Raw genomic sequence first — 14578 nt, 5'->3', positions numbered from 1 at the left:
TTAGAAGAATCATTAATCCAAGAACACCTTATCAACAAGTATTTAATTGCATTATACTTGAAGACAATCATACTGTATTCGCTTAGAAGACAAACTCGAGGTATTTTGTTCGACGGATCGAAGGTTATCGAAAAGTAATTTCGAGTTATGTTCTTACTTGTATGCTGAAGTAAGAGAAAAAATAATTTACCGAAAAAAAGTTTGCACCATTTTTATACTTCTCTTTTTACGAAACGAAAGAAAGGATCATAATATGAGGCTACGAAACTTTATCTCATGATAGCCACACTCATTTAGATATCTATACTGGTGCGATTGATCTCATCGACTAACTTCGTTTCTTTTAGTAAAACTAATTGATAAAAACTTGCTATAATTACACGGTCAGACAGTAAAAAAAAAAAAAAAGATTAATTTTTCTTAAAGAATAAGATAAATTTTTTTCCTCGTTTTGGGACACTCATGTATGCTAGTTATATATTCCAGTTTATTTATACTCAACCATATCTTTTTGTCATTCACAAATATATATATATACTAGCAAAAGTATCCGTCGTTGACTGCCTACACAAAATGGACTCTGATTTATGAAAGTTTGATAGGTTATGAAAAGGAAGGGTTGTAAAAAGATAGCTTTGAATTCGGGGGTATCAAAACCAAAGCAAAATATGATGAAAGTAAAAATAAATATATAAACCCCATAATTTATTATACCATACCTGTTCACACTGAAACACTTATCCCAATATTCTTTGGATCTATATTAAAAAACCTTGTTAAACTTTGTGACATATTTCCATTCTATGGAGGTCAGGTGCGAACAAACACTCCATAATTTTATTATACCACATTTCTTCAAACTGAAACAATTATCAGAGTATACTTACACAGATAGATATGAAAAGTCTTTATTAAAGTTTGTGCCTATTTCCATTCTATGGAGGCTAGGCGCGAACGCAGACCCCACAATTTTATTATACCATCCCTATTTAAATTAAAACATACTTATCAAAGTATTCTTATGTACATCTATATCAAAAACACTTTAAAACTTTTTTTAAATTTTAAATTTTTTTATTTCCATACTTTGTGGACCAGGCGCGAACGCAGACCCCACAAATTTTATGAACCACCATTCTGCCAGATAAAACATACACATTCCTGTGTCTTGATACAACTTCTATCATTATATATAATCAGTTTTTTTTAAATAGTCAACCATATAGGAGCCTATATATATATATATATATATATATATATATATATATATATATATATATATATATATATATATATATATATATGCATAGAGAGAGAGAGAGGGGGGGATGGTGAGCTAACGGGACACTCCTAAAACGCACCCATCCGTCTGCTTGATTTTCTAAAATATAATTATGAATAATGTATGATTCATTTCCAATTTGGATCTTTAATTTTATTCCTTAGTTTTTCTGTTTTCTAATTACACTTATACAAAATTTTCCTATCTATTTATCGGTATTTATTGTGTGTCGTGTTTGTGGTGGTAGTCGTTTCTAGTGTCGATGGTGTCGGTGTTGTTGCTGGTGGTGGTTGATTCTCTCCCACTGCAAGAACTTAGACACCAAGGTCGGAAAGTGAGATTGAGCAATCTGTGAAGCCTCGTCGGTGAGAGCACCTCAGGTGATTAGCAATAAACTTTCTCAAAGCGAGGAGGCAAACCCTAGAAAGGTTGACCTCTAGAAATCCGACTGTGGAATGGCTGTCATGGCTCTTGTGTGCTGCGACAGTGTTTGGCTGTGGAAATAATTATACAATCTCTCACATTCCGAAAAGTTTTGTTACTAATTGCTTGCTATGGTATCATACTTGCGAGTTGAAAATTCCTACTTGTAAGACATCGGCTTAGGTTTATTAGCTAGTTGGATGACCACGTCCCTTGTCAAGACGAAGTAGGTGTATTCCACAGTCGGATTTCGCTGCGGTTTGCTTGCTCTGTGTTAATTAATAGAATGTCTGCTCAGTTAGCAGTGCTTGCCTCGCATGCAAAAGACTCGGGTATATATATGTCTAACTAATAAGCCCAGATAAAGGTGAAACTCAAGTCTTGAACTTCCAGCTCGTTAGCTGTCATGGGTCTTGTTGGCTGCGACGTTGTTTGGCTGTGGAAATAATTATATAATCTCTCACATTCTGAAAAGTAATATATATATATATATATATATATATATATATATATATGTATATGTATATATATATATATATATATATATATATATATATATATATATATCACCAAAAATTATGGCCTTGATGGAGGGGAGACTAAAACTTGCTGTTATGGGTGCAAATGATCTGAAATAATAGCAAGAGGAGACTTGATTCCAAATATTTCTCATCTGTTATATCTCCCCTCTTTCGGAAATAGGCTACGATTATGAATATCTTCAGTACCAAATAATCCTTAACTACTGTGAAATTGTCTTTATGTATGAAAACAAAACAGGGGAGATATAAGACAAGGCCAGAGGTTTAGGAGAAATCGGCTCTGGATGATGGATGATCCCCTTAGTGTTCGACCTTAACAGCAATAGCCCATATAGCTCACTAAATAATTCAGGTCATTACCTTTCCAACGAGCCTTCATTTGTTAAATTCTGATCAATAATCGCTGAGATTTGGAACTTATAAAATTGTCAAAAAAAGTGGTATATCTATGGATATATTTATACTGGTAGCCAACATGAATATTGAAATTCTCATATCTTTGGTTCTATAAGACGAAACTACATGAAAATTTGCAAGCTTTTTTGAAGATTATAATACTATTCTGTGGTTAAAAATTTATAAGAATTGGTAAAAAAAAGAACCTATATTTTTAAACCAATAAGATATATCCAAATTTGCCTACATTTGTATATGTAGTTATTATTCCTGATATTCATAAATGATCTACCTGATTAAATTGTCTCCGAGATGGGTATATTTGCTGATGACAACACGCTCTATAACAAGGACGATTGGAAAACAAATGAACACATATCAAAGGCAATGGCAGAAATACTAGAGGAAGACCTCCCATCTGTTGTGAAATTGCCGCTAACCCTAACCCTTGCTTACTTCTCAACGACCAATAGCTAAAAAAACATTACCTGAAAGTACTTCTTTTAAACTCTTCACCTTAACGTTCACAGGGAACATAAGTTGGAACAGATACACTGAGAGCATTGCCAAGGCAGCTGCAAAGAAGGTGGGCTCTCTCTACCATGCTAGAGAGTTACTTACGCCTGAAAGTATCCTATGTCTCTACAAGGCCAACATTCACCCATGTATTGCCACATTTGGGTTGGTGTTTCTGCTACTAGTCTCTCGCTCCTAGACAGGGTTCAAGAGAGTCGCCAATCTGATTAAGTTCTGAACTGTCATCTAAGCTTCAACCTCTGTCCCATCGACAAAATGTTGCATCCCTCTGAATTACTGAATGCTATGCAAAATAATTAAAATAATTAAAGTTAATGAAATTAAAATAATTTTTCAATAAACGGATCTCTTTTCGAAGATTTAGGCAATAAATTGTCGAAAAAAATGAAAACAGGGAACATGAGTTGGAACAGATACACTGAGAGCATTGCCAGGGTCGCTGTGAGGAGAGTGGGCTCTCTCTACCATGCTAGAAAATTACTTACATCTGAAAGTATCTTGTATCTCTATAAAGCCACCATTCGCCCATGTATGAAGTATTGTTGTCACATTTACGCTGGCGCATCTGTTACTAGTCTCTCGCTCCTGGAACGGGTCCAAAAGAGAGTCGTCAACTTGATAGGTCCCAAACTGTCATCTAAGCTTCAACCTCTGTCCCATCGACGAAATGTTGCATCCCTCTACCTGTTCTACAAGTATTTTAATGGTGGATGCTCTGACGGACTACAAGCACTTATATCCTCTCGACGTAAATACTCCTGATAAACCCGACAGGCAGCAAAATCCCACCCCTACACAGTAGAGATCCCTAGATGTAAAAAAGTTTTTTACTCTAATAGTTTCTCCCCCAGAACTGCTAAACTTTGGAACTCTCTTCTGGGTTCCTGCTTTCCCAACTGTACTGGAATGCAGAAGTTCAAGTGTAATGTGAACAGGCATCTTGCTGCTCAACTCCCTACATAGTATCCCTCTAACTTATGTCCCCTACATCAAAGTGGCAACGTGCCTTGTTTGCGGTTAAGATGGAATAAAAAAATACATTTCTTTTTAATTATATTTTTTCAATTTACTCTTCAGTAATGAGATCGTGCCCTCTCTTTTTAATAATGGGCAGAGGGTGATAACGTACGTTCGAAAATGAAATTACATATCATTATATAGATATGTAATAAGATTATAGCGATAACATTTCACCTGTCTGCATGGATACTTTTAGCACGGGGGCGATTCACAGTCGAGTGACTATCATCCCAAATGTTGCTTTTGTGCAACGCATGAAGGTAAATAGAGCAACATCAATTGAAGTTGATAAATTTATGATTAAAATTTATAACAAATAACCAGTCGTGTTAGTCATCGAAATGATTGTTTGATTATAATTCAGGTGAAAGTTTACACTGTTCTGGAGGTTGAAGTTTCGATCCCAAGTGGAGGCAACACTAAAAAATACAACTATGAATAACTTAGGTCTCAAACCCAGCCATGGCTGACAGAACGAGAGCAAATGCCGTGGATTAAACAAACTGTTCCATTCAAAATTCCATTCAAAATTCTGTACAGATTTTGGATTCCAATAGAAATATTTCCGACAATATATTTCTGAAGAAGGTCGTAGGTTATATTGGCTGAAACGTTGTGAGAATGACATTCAAGATAAGAACAACTAATCCTAATCTTCTCATCTTTATTTTCACAACATTCCGATCGATGTTCTGCAAGTGTGTCTTGTTGAACTCGGGAATCTTTCTGCCAAACTCCGGAATCATTCAGTCAAACTCGGGAATCTTTCTGCCAAACTCCGGAATCATTCAGTCAAACTCGGGAATCTTTCTGCCAAACTCCGGAATCATTCAGTCAAACTCGGGAATCTTTCTGCCAAACTCCGGAATCATTCAGTCAAACTCGGGAATCTTTCTGCCAAACTCTGGAATCATTCAGTCAAACTCGGGAATCTTTCTGCCAAACTCCGGAATCATTCAGTCAAACTCGGGAATCTTTCTGCCAAACTCCGGAATCATTCGGTCAAACTCAAGAATTTTTCTGTCAAACTCGGGAATCTTCCTGTCAAACTCGAGAATATTTCTGTCAAATTCGGGAATCTTTCTGTCAAACTCGGGAATATGTATATACACATATATATATGTATGTATGTATATACACGTATATATACATCTATATATCTATATTGTTATATATATATATGCATATATATATATATATATATATATATATATATATATATACGTATGTATGTATGTATGTATGTATGCATAATATAATAATACATGACAGTTGGATTGTGTTTACTTTCGATTCGGTCGTCGATTTTATTTGTGAAATAATGTGTGAAATTGTCAACATCATCATCATTTTCTACTGCAGAAGTATTAGTCTTATAGACAAACTTTTTTTTTTTTAAATAAGAACAAGATGTAAATCCGTGCCTTTTTTTTTTTTGTCAATCTCATTTAATCGTGCCCATCACCATCATCATCATCATCATCATCATCATCATCATCATCATCATCATCATGGTCGTCCTGATCATTGAGTATTTATGACTTTTGGAATGTTCCTTCATGTGTATTATGTTTACGTATGTATATGCATGTGTATGTATATGTGTATATGTGTGCTTCTACGCGTGTATGTTTGTATGTGTTTTCACATGCATATGTATGTTGGCATACACCTGTATGTATGCATGTGTTTATTTCCATGTGTGGGGTGGAGAGGGCTCCTGTAAGCCATGGTGAAAGGAACCCCTCTAGGAGAAGCAAATCTCTGATTAAAAAAAAAAACGCAAAGCAGGAGACCAGTACCCGAATTAAGCTGGTCTGCAGTTTGACTTGTTGCTGGCTATCTTGCTCTTGCTTGTTGCTGGATGTCAACATTTTGAACCGAGAGAGAGAGAGATTTAGCTGTCGTACAAAGCTAAGACTCTGTAACATCATCTTTGTATAGATACTCCCTCAGGCATTTGTCTATAAAAAAAAAAGTCCTGTGGCGATAAAAAAGCTGTGATGGGTGTAGGACTGAAATGCTGGATGCATGTAACAATTGATCTGCCATCATTATATGTATCTATGTATATATATGTGTATGTATATTTATATATGTACATGTGAGTGTATATGTATTTATATCTATGTGTATATGTATGTATATGTGTAGGTGTGTATATATGTTTGTGTGTGTATGTATATACATTTATATATGTTTGTATGCATGTATGTGTATATATGCACATATGTGTGTATGTGTATGCATGCACATATGTGTGTATGTGTATATATGCATGTGTGTATGGGTATGTATGTATGTATATGTATGTGTATATGTGCATGTATATGTGTATGTGTATATGTGCATGTATGTGTGTATGTGTATGAATGCATATATATGTATGTATGTGTATATGTAGGTAAACGTATGTATATATATGTGCATATGTGTACGTATATGTATGTGTAAGTATATGTGTGTATGTATTTTTATATGTGTGTATATGTGGATGCATATGTATGTATGTGTGTATGTATGCATGTGGGTATGTATATGTATTCATGTGTATTATGCATTGTGTATGTATATAGGTATATATGAGCGTATTTTTATAGATATGTATGTATGCGTGTATATATTTATATGTATATATATTTATATGTATATATATTTATATGTATTTATGCCAATGACCGTCTTGTGTATGTTTGCACGTGTGTATGTATGTATGTATATGTATGTGTGCGTATTATGTATTGTGTATGTATGGATGTATATGTGTGTGTGATATGTATGTGTGTATGTGTATGTATTTGTACATATGTATGTGTGCTTGCGTATATATATATGTATGTATACCAATGACCGTCTTCTTGGGCATGTGAATTCGCCGGCAGGACTAAATGTCATTTTCGGGCTCATGAACTTTCAGTGTCTGAGGGAGTGGCACTCGTCTGACAAGACGTTGCAATCATATATGCATGTATGTATGTGATTAGATGTTTAGTCGATAACGAGTAAAATCTTTGGATGAATAGCACGTATAGAAATATGTTGAAATGCAAAATCTTCATTTTTGTTGATTTGTTTAAAATGTAATTTTTTTATTCTACAAATAAATATTTCAAAGTCTGTTCTGCTTAAATATGATTCGATAATATAGAAGGGAGTGGGGTTCGTATGCCCCGAACGTCCATAAAATGAAAATATGTCCCAAACTTCTACAATTGTTTTTAAGATAAACCCTCATAACTAAACATATTCTGAAATTGCTTCAACCAGAGTACTTAAACGTTTCAGCTTTAACACAGGTGATACGATAATATGGTGGGGTCTGGTTACGCGCCGAACTTCCGTAGAATGAAAAGATCTCCCAAATTTTTACAATCGTTTAGATACGCCTGTGGAATTGTCTTCCGTTTTCCTGCTTTCCGGCTGACTACAATATGGTTGTGTTCAAGTCTAAAGTAAATAAGTTCTTGATGAGCCGTTCCATATAAGTTATTAAATTTACCAAATTTTCATTACTAATGATTACTATATTGACCAATTTCTACTGTACACTCTTTAACCCTTATCCTTGAGTGGCCTCTGGGCCTTGATAATGTGGTGATGCCTTTGTAAAAAAAAAAAAAAAAAAATACATAGGACGAGAAAATTCTGAAGTTGTATCAACTACACTGCTCCCCAACTATTCGCCGGATAAAGTTATTTATAGCAAACTTAATATGTGGGTTTGTTAAAAAAAAAAATTCAATTGCAAACGGATTTGTGCATCACACCCTGACCGTCTAATGACGGTTCACCTGTTTTTCGTAAAAGACTTGATTCGTTTCTTTTTGTTTTGCTTTTGGATGCTTAGACACCAACAAAAAGCAAAACATGTGAAGATTTGGAAAAAAAAACATTATTTTTTTTATATATACAATAACAAAGTTGAAAGTGATTTCAACTTTGTCAATATATATATATATATATATATATATATATATATATATATATATAACTACTTCATTTACTCACATAAAATTAATATACGAAAGTACAGATTTATGCGTAAACTTTAAGTATTTACTTCAAAAGTGCTCAATACGTAGGTAGAGCTAGTTAGTAATTTATAAAATATATATGGCGATTAAGCTACACTGAATATTTGGCGTTTCATCCACTATAGGATTCGTCAGGGTTCGCGCATAAGCCTGACGAATCCTATAGTGGATGAAACGCCGAATATTCAGTGTAGCTTAATCGCCATATATATTTTATAAATTACTATATATATATATATATATATATATATATATATATATATATATATATATATATATATATACATATAAAGGGGGTTAGAACAGTAGTCTAAAGAGCAGAGTGTATTTTAATGTGATAGTAAAATTACTAATTTAATTAAAATACAAGAAAAGAACAGTGCTCGTTGTAATTCAGATATATAATAAGCTCGATACGCAAATATCCTAGAGCTGTTATTGACTTTGTTGTTGTTCCTTCTTATGAAACAGAATTTTAATTTTTAATTCTAATTTGAATTTTAAATCATCAATCACATTACTAAATATATATATACATTACTATCTATCTATCTATCTATATATATATATATATATATATATAGATATATATATACATACATATATATATATATATATATATATATATATATATATATATATATATATATATATATATATATATATATATATATGTATATATGTATATGTGTAGACAAAAGATTTTGAAACCTCAGTTGGAGATATTTATTGATTTAAAACCACCTGAATAGTGAGATATTTTTTTCTCACTGGTCTTCAAACTGAAACCAAATTCCCTTCTTTCCTCATTCGTTTCTTAGTTTTTAATTTATCATTCTGACGTTTCCTCTTAGAGGGTCAGACGATAAGGCCTTAAGGAAAATTTTAATAATTTCACGTGCCCGTTTTTTTTTTTTTTTTTTGTTTCTTTGGTATTTAAATTAAATTATGTTTTCTCTGAAATTTCTCCTTCCATTTTGTTGTACCAAGAATTTACTTATATATATATATATATATATATATATATATATATATATATATATATATATATATATATATATATATATATATATATATATATATATAGGAAAGATTAAATAACGGAAAAAATTGAAAATTGAAACTAAAACAAAAAATTTAAAAAATACGAAATTAAGGTTTAAAACAGAAATTTTGGTCTGCACGATACCCAGGATAGCCGACTTGTATCAACATGTGGATGGAATTTCTTTTCCCCAAACGAAAACACCATATATATATACAAGCAGAGGTACACGTACGATGTGCGGACTGTTTCAATCATATTTGATTTCATCAGGCAAGAAAAATTGAAACACACACTTGGCATATTTTCTCTCCTTAAAATTGAAAAAAAAAACTGGAACCTTTTTAATTATTGTATTATTTCTTGCCTGATGAAATGAAATATGATTGAGACAGTCTGCACATCGTAGCAAGATATGACTGTATTTACATAAAGAATAAAAGAAATATAATTTGCTCTCTTTGATTGAGCACTATCAATGACCTCTGTTGAAATTCAATTATTCTTAAGTTTTGGATATCTTTCTACCTGGAATATATATATATATATATATATATATATATATATATATATGTATATATATATATATTCCTCCATATATATTTTTATAACTTACTATATATATATATACATATATATATATATATATATATATATATATATATATATGTATATATATATATATTCCTCCATATATATTTTTATAACTTACTATATATATATATACATATATATATATATATATATATATATATATATATATATATATATATATATACGTTTTATTTTTTATTACCGTATCTTTCTGTTAAGTTACATTATTGTTTCAGCTACTTTGCCGTTTTTTGGCCGTCTGTAGCTTCCTCAGACTTTTACAGAAATGTTCGCTATTTTGGGATGAGAGAGTGAAAGAGTGAATGTGCTATAGACGGCCAAAAAAAAACGGCCAAGTAGCTGAAACAATAATGTAACTTAACAGAAAGATACGGTAATAAAAAATAAAACGCATATCTGTTCTACAACGGTATTGAGCACTTTCTTCAGTTTTTATTAATTACCATTTTCACTATATATTTATATTACCATATATATATATATATATATATATATATATATATATATATATATATATATATATATTTCTGTAGAAATATATTTTCTTCTACTATATACCAATCATTATTTAAGAAGCCCAATGTAACTTTTTGATAGAACATTCATAAATTAATGTAGATTGTAAGTACGAATAGTTGGGTTTAATAACTTTGTTTGATAAAAATTAAAAATGGCGTAATGGAAACATATTAAAGGTATTTGCAGCTTCTCTTCCAATTTTCGGATTTTAATCATGTCAAATCACACTTTATTTCCTTTTGACGGATTGATTGTCGCTTTTTCTTCTGATGACTTAACGGCATAATAGATTCACTGATTGATATAATAATTAACTGATTGATTTAGCGCTGCGAAACAGATACTGCCAAGAATTGTATAAGTCGACTGAATTTAAGAAATAAATTATAAGATAGTCAACATCATGAATTTTGGAATATAACTTTTTGTTGACGCTCTTTGTGTAAACAAATCGAGCGGCGGTATTTCGGACGATGTCAAAACATCGTTAAATTCACTACTCGTTCAGCGGCCGCCAATAGCGTAATGGTTAGGAGCCTTGACTGCCATACAGACAGTCGGGTTTCAATCCTGGCTTGAGGTGGTTGCCTGTCTAGCCGCACTGATGAGCTGTGAAACAGCGAAACAGTACTGTATGTGGATGACTATAATGCTCCTCACCTTGAGTTGAGCATATTGAGAAGTGATACACGAATTACCATTAGCGTATAAGCGACGCTCTTTGTGTAAACAAATCGAGCGGCGGTATTTCGGACGATGTCAAAACATCGTTAAATTCACTACTCGTTCAGCGGCCGCCAATAGCGTAATGGTTAGGAGCCTTGACTGCCATACAGACAGTCGGGTTTCAATCCTGGCTTGAGGTGGTTGCCTGTCTAGCCGCACTGATGAGCTGTGAAACAGCGAAACAGTACTGTATGTGGATGACTATATATATATATATATATATATATATATATATATATATATATATATATAGTAAGTTATGAAAATATATATGGCAATTAAGTTACACAGAATAATCCGTATTCCATCCTTGGCGAGAATTGGTCAGGCTTAAAAGCTTTATATATTTTCATAACTTACTACGTAGCTCTACCTATGTATTGAGCACTGTTGAAGTAAAATTTACGCATAAAAATTATATCTTCATATATTAATTTAACTGATTAAATGAAATAGTGATATATATATATGCATATATATATATATATAATTATTTCCACATCCCAAAGAACGCCGCAGCCCACAAGAGGCACACCAGCCAACAAACCGGAAGTCTAACTCGAGTTTCGCCCCCATTTGGGCTCATCAGCCAGACACAACCGCACCCGGGATTTGAAACCCGAGCCTCCTGCAAGCACTCTACAAACTAAGAAAACGCCCCACACACAAGAAATTCTATTAACCAACACAGATCAAGCAAACTCAAGCTTTAGAATATACCTACTTTATCTCGACAAGGGGCGTGGTCAGCCAACCAGCTGAACCCTAAGCCGATGTCTCACAAGTAGGGATTTTGAACTCGAAAGGACGACGCCATCCAGCAGAGCAAACCTAACGAGCCATTTTTGTTATAGAATTTTCAGAATGTGAGAGATTATATATAATTATTTCCACAGCCCAAAGAACGCTGCAGCCCACAATAGCCACACCAGCCAACAAACCGGAAGTTTAAGAACTGAGTTTCGCCCTCATTTGGGCTCATCAGTCAGAAAACAACAGAAAAAATAGTCAAGCCTTTTTCTTATTTATCTATCTATATATCTATAAAAGTGAAAGTGTCTCTTTGTCTGCGTGTCTGTGTTTGTACATTTCCCTACACAATAACTCTGTCAATTTAAAGTCTACAGACTTGAAATTTGATATACAGGGTACTGAGATTTGGAAAAATCGATGTGATCGGTTTTCGGCCAGAAATTTGGCGATTAAAGGGTCAAAGTTCAACGATTTGACCTTTGAGAACTCTACCAAACTACTCCAACAATTTTGGGTCTAAACACTTGAAATTTTAGATATAGATTCCTTGGACATGGATGTAACTTAATAACTTGATTTGAGCCCAAAACAATAAATTTAAAGGGGTCATAATAGGGTTCAAAGTTAAAGAAAATTGACCGCATTTTTTTTTTTTTTTTTTTTTTTGCTCAACATACACCTCCAAACACCCGGGGGGTAACGCCGGGCTGAAATGCTAGTTTAATAAGAAAATACAACTTTTTTTATTTTTTTTATTTATGGGTCGTGGAATTGCATTTATCTGCAAAAGATCTAGCTAATTGGCATATTTTTTAAACATTCAGTTTAATTAATTCCCTATTAGTTTTTTTCAGTTTCCTCATGGGATGATCATCTTTAATTAACTATTACGTGTAATTATATTCATGCAGATATTCTACATGATTTATACTTGCATAATATTTGCGTAAAAAGTTTACAGTAAACACAAAGTCTTTTCTATATATATTTAAGTATGCGGATATATATTTGTTTAAAGTTGCCTATCAAACTCCTCGGTCAGTTTTTGGTCTACAGACATAAGACTTAATATATAGGGTATTCGAACCCATGCGAAACTTTATATTTGGATTTAAGGGAAAATCGACGCAAAAGTGTGAAAATTAAAAAAAATGGAATTTACCAGGTGAAGGTGACGACATTACAAATATGCATGCGTAACGTAATAGCTATTTGGTTCATGTTTTAATTTGTAGCCTTGCAGCAAACATGTCTTCATAGCTCAGAGATTAACGTCAAAGGAAGAAGTAAATCATAAGCTGAACGTTTTGGTTTCGATTCTCAATGGTGGCGCACGAATCATTTTATTTTTTTACTTTTTAAATCATTACTATATGTTGGGTTCAATATAATATAATAATAAATACGAAATCTGCATTAATTAAAATATCGTATTTAAGCGTATTTTATGACAGGGCAATTCCAGACGGCTTGCTAGTATTGAGATAAAAATGTCTTCAAAATCCTCAAAACACACATTTACGTGTAATATGAAGATACTTATGACAGTAGATAGAAAAGGATTTTTTTTTTTTTTTTTTTTTTTTTGCATTTGTTCAGTATTTTTGTTTTGATTCTTTGGTTTTGGTTTTTTATTTTCATCCTTTTTTGTTGTTAAAGATAGTGCATGATTACACTTTATTCTTTAGACTAGCCTAGGTGCCTGGGTGCCTGGCGTTGCCCAGGTGTTTGGAACTGCGTGTTGAGCAAAAAAAAAAAAAAAAAAAAAGTCGTAATAGGCAGGTAGGCTTGAACCTGTACCGCGAAGGAGGAAAAGACTGTGAAAAAAAAAAACATGATGTCTTTGCTGTTGCGCATATCGCCAAACCGGAAGTGACGAATGTTTAAATTAAGGCTAGTCAATCGAAAAGAGGGGATGGCTTTTGAAAATATCGGCGAAAAAAGCGACCCTTCCTTGGAGAAAAATGCTCAGTTGAGAGTGAAGAGAATTAATGTTTTTAGCCAATTTTTCGATATTTGTCATCCGATGGATCGATCTTCAAAACAATACCAATCTCGTGAAAATCTGTCGCCTTTGTTGAAAGTTTGAGGCATACATACATACATACATACATACAATGGCTTCCTTCAGTCTTGACAGACTATGGATACCCTTGAAAGAGTGCCTGCACTAAAAATTATTGTGGCAAGAGTTGCACAATCTCCAACCACACTTCTCCTGAGTCGACATTGTTGAATACCAGTGGCAAGTGGAGGTTCAGGACGACTGGAAACAAATGCCAAGATAAGCGGAAAGCACGTACAGCACCTAGAATTCCCAAACGGTTACCCATCTGGTACTAGCCAGGCTCAACGTTGCTCAACTTCGGTGATCTGATGAGAACCAGTGTGTCAACGTGATTATGCCGTACATAAATACATACATGATTGCAACGTTTGTCAGACGAGTGCCACTCCCTCAGTCACAGAAAGTCCATGAGCCCAGAGATGACTTTTTTTTATATATACACATACATATATGGACATACACACACAAACATATATACGTATATACATACAAACAAACATAAACATATATACACGTATACATATATAGATACATATACACATAGATATACATACATATACATACACATATACATACAAATATATATATAGATACATATAATGATGGCAGATAAATTAT

The 14578-nt window shown here is 33.0% G+C and overlaps 1 pseudogene; it reads right to left on the bottom strand.

Moving 5' to 3' along the window:
• Nucleotides 1-14188: 14188 nt before the first annotated feature.
• On the bottom strand, nt 14189-14305 carry LOC145266845 (5S ribosomal RNA; annotated as a pseudogene).
• Between the last annotated feature and the right edge of the window lie 273 nt (nt 14306-14578).

Source organism: Euprymna scolopes, chromosome 41, assembly GCF_053919585.1.
Source record: "Euprymna scolopes isolate OS-2025 chromosome 41, ASM5391958v1, whole genome shotgun sequence".
Classification (NCBI taxonomy): domain Eukaryota; kingdom Metazoa; phylum Mollusca; class Cephalopoda; order Sepiida; family Sepiolidae; genus Euprymna; species Euprymna scolopes.
The sequence above is the reverse complement of the archived record's forward strand: the minus strand, read 5'-3'. Positions and strand labels throughout refer to the sequence as shown.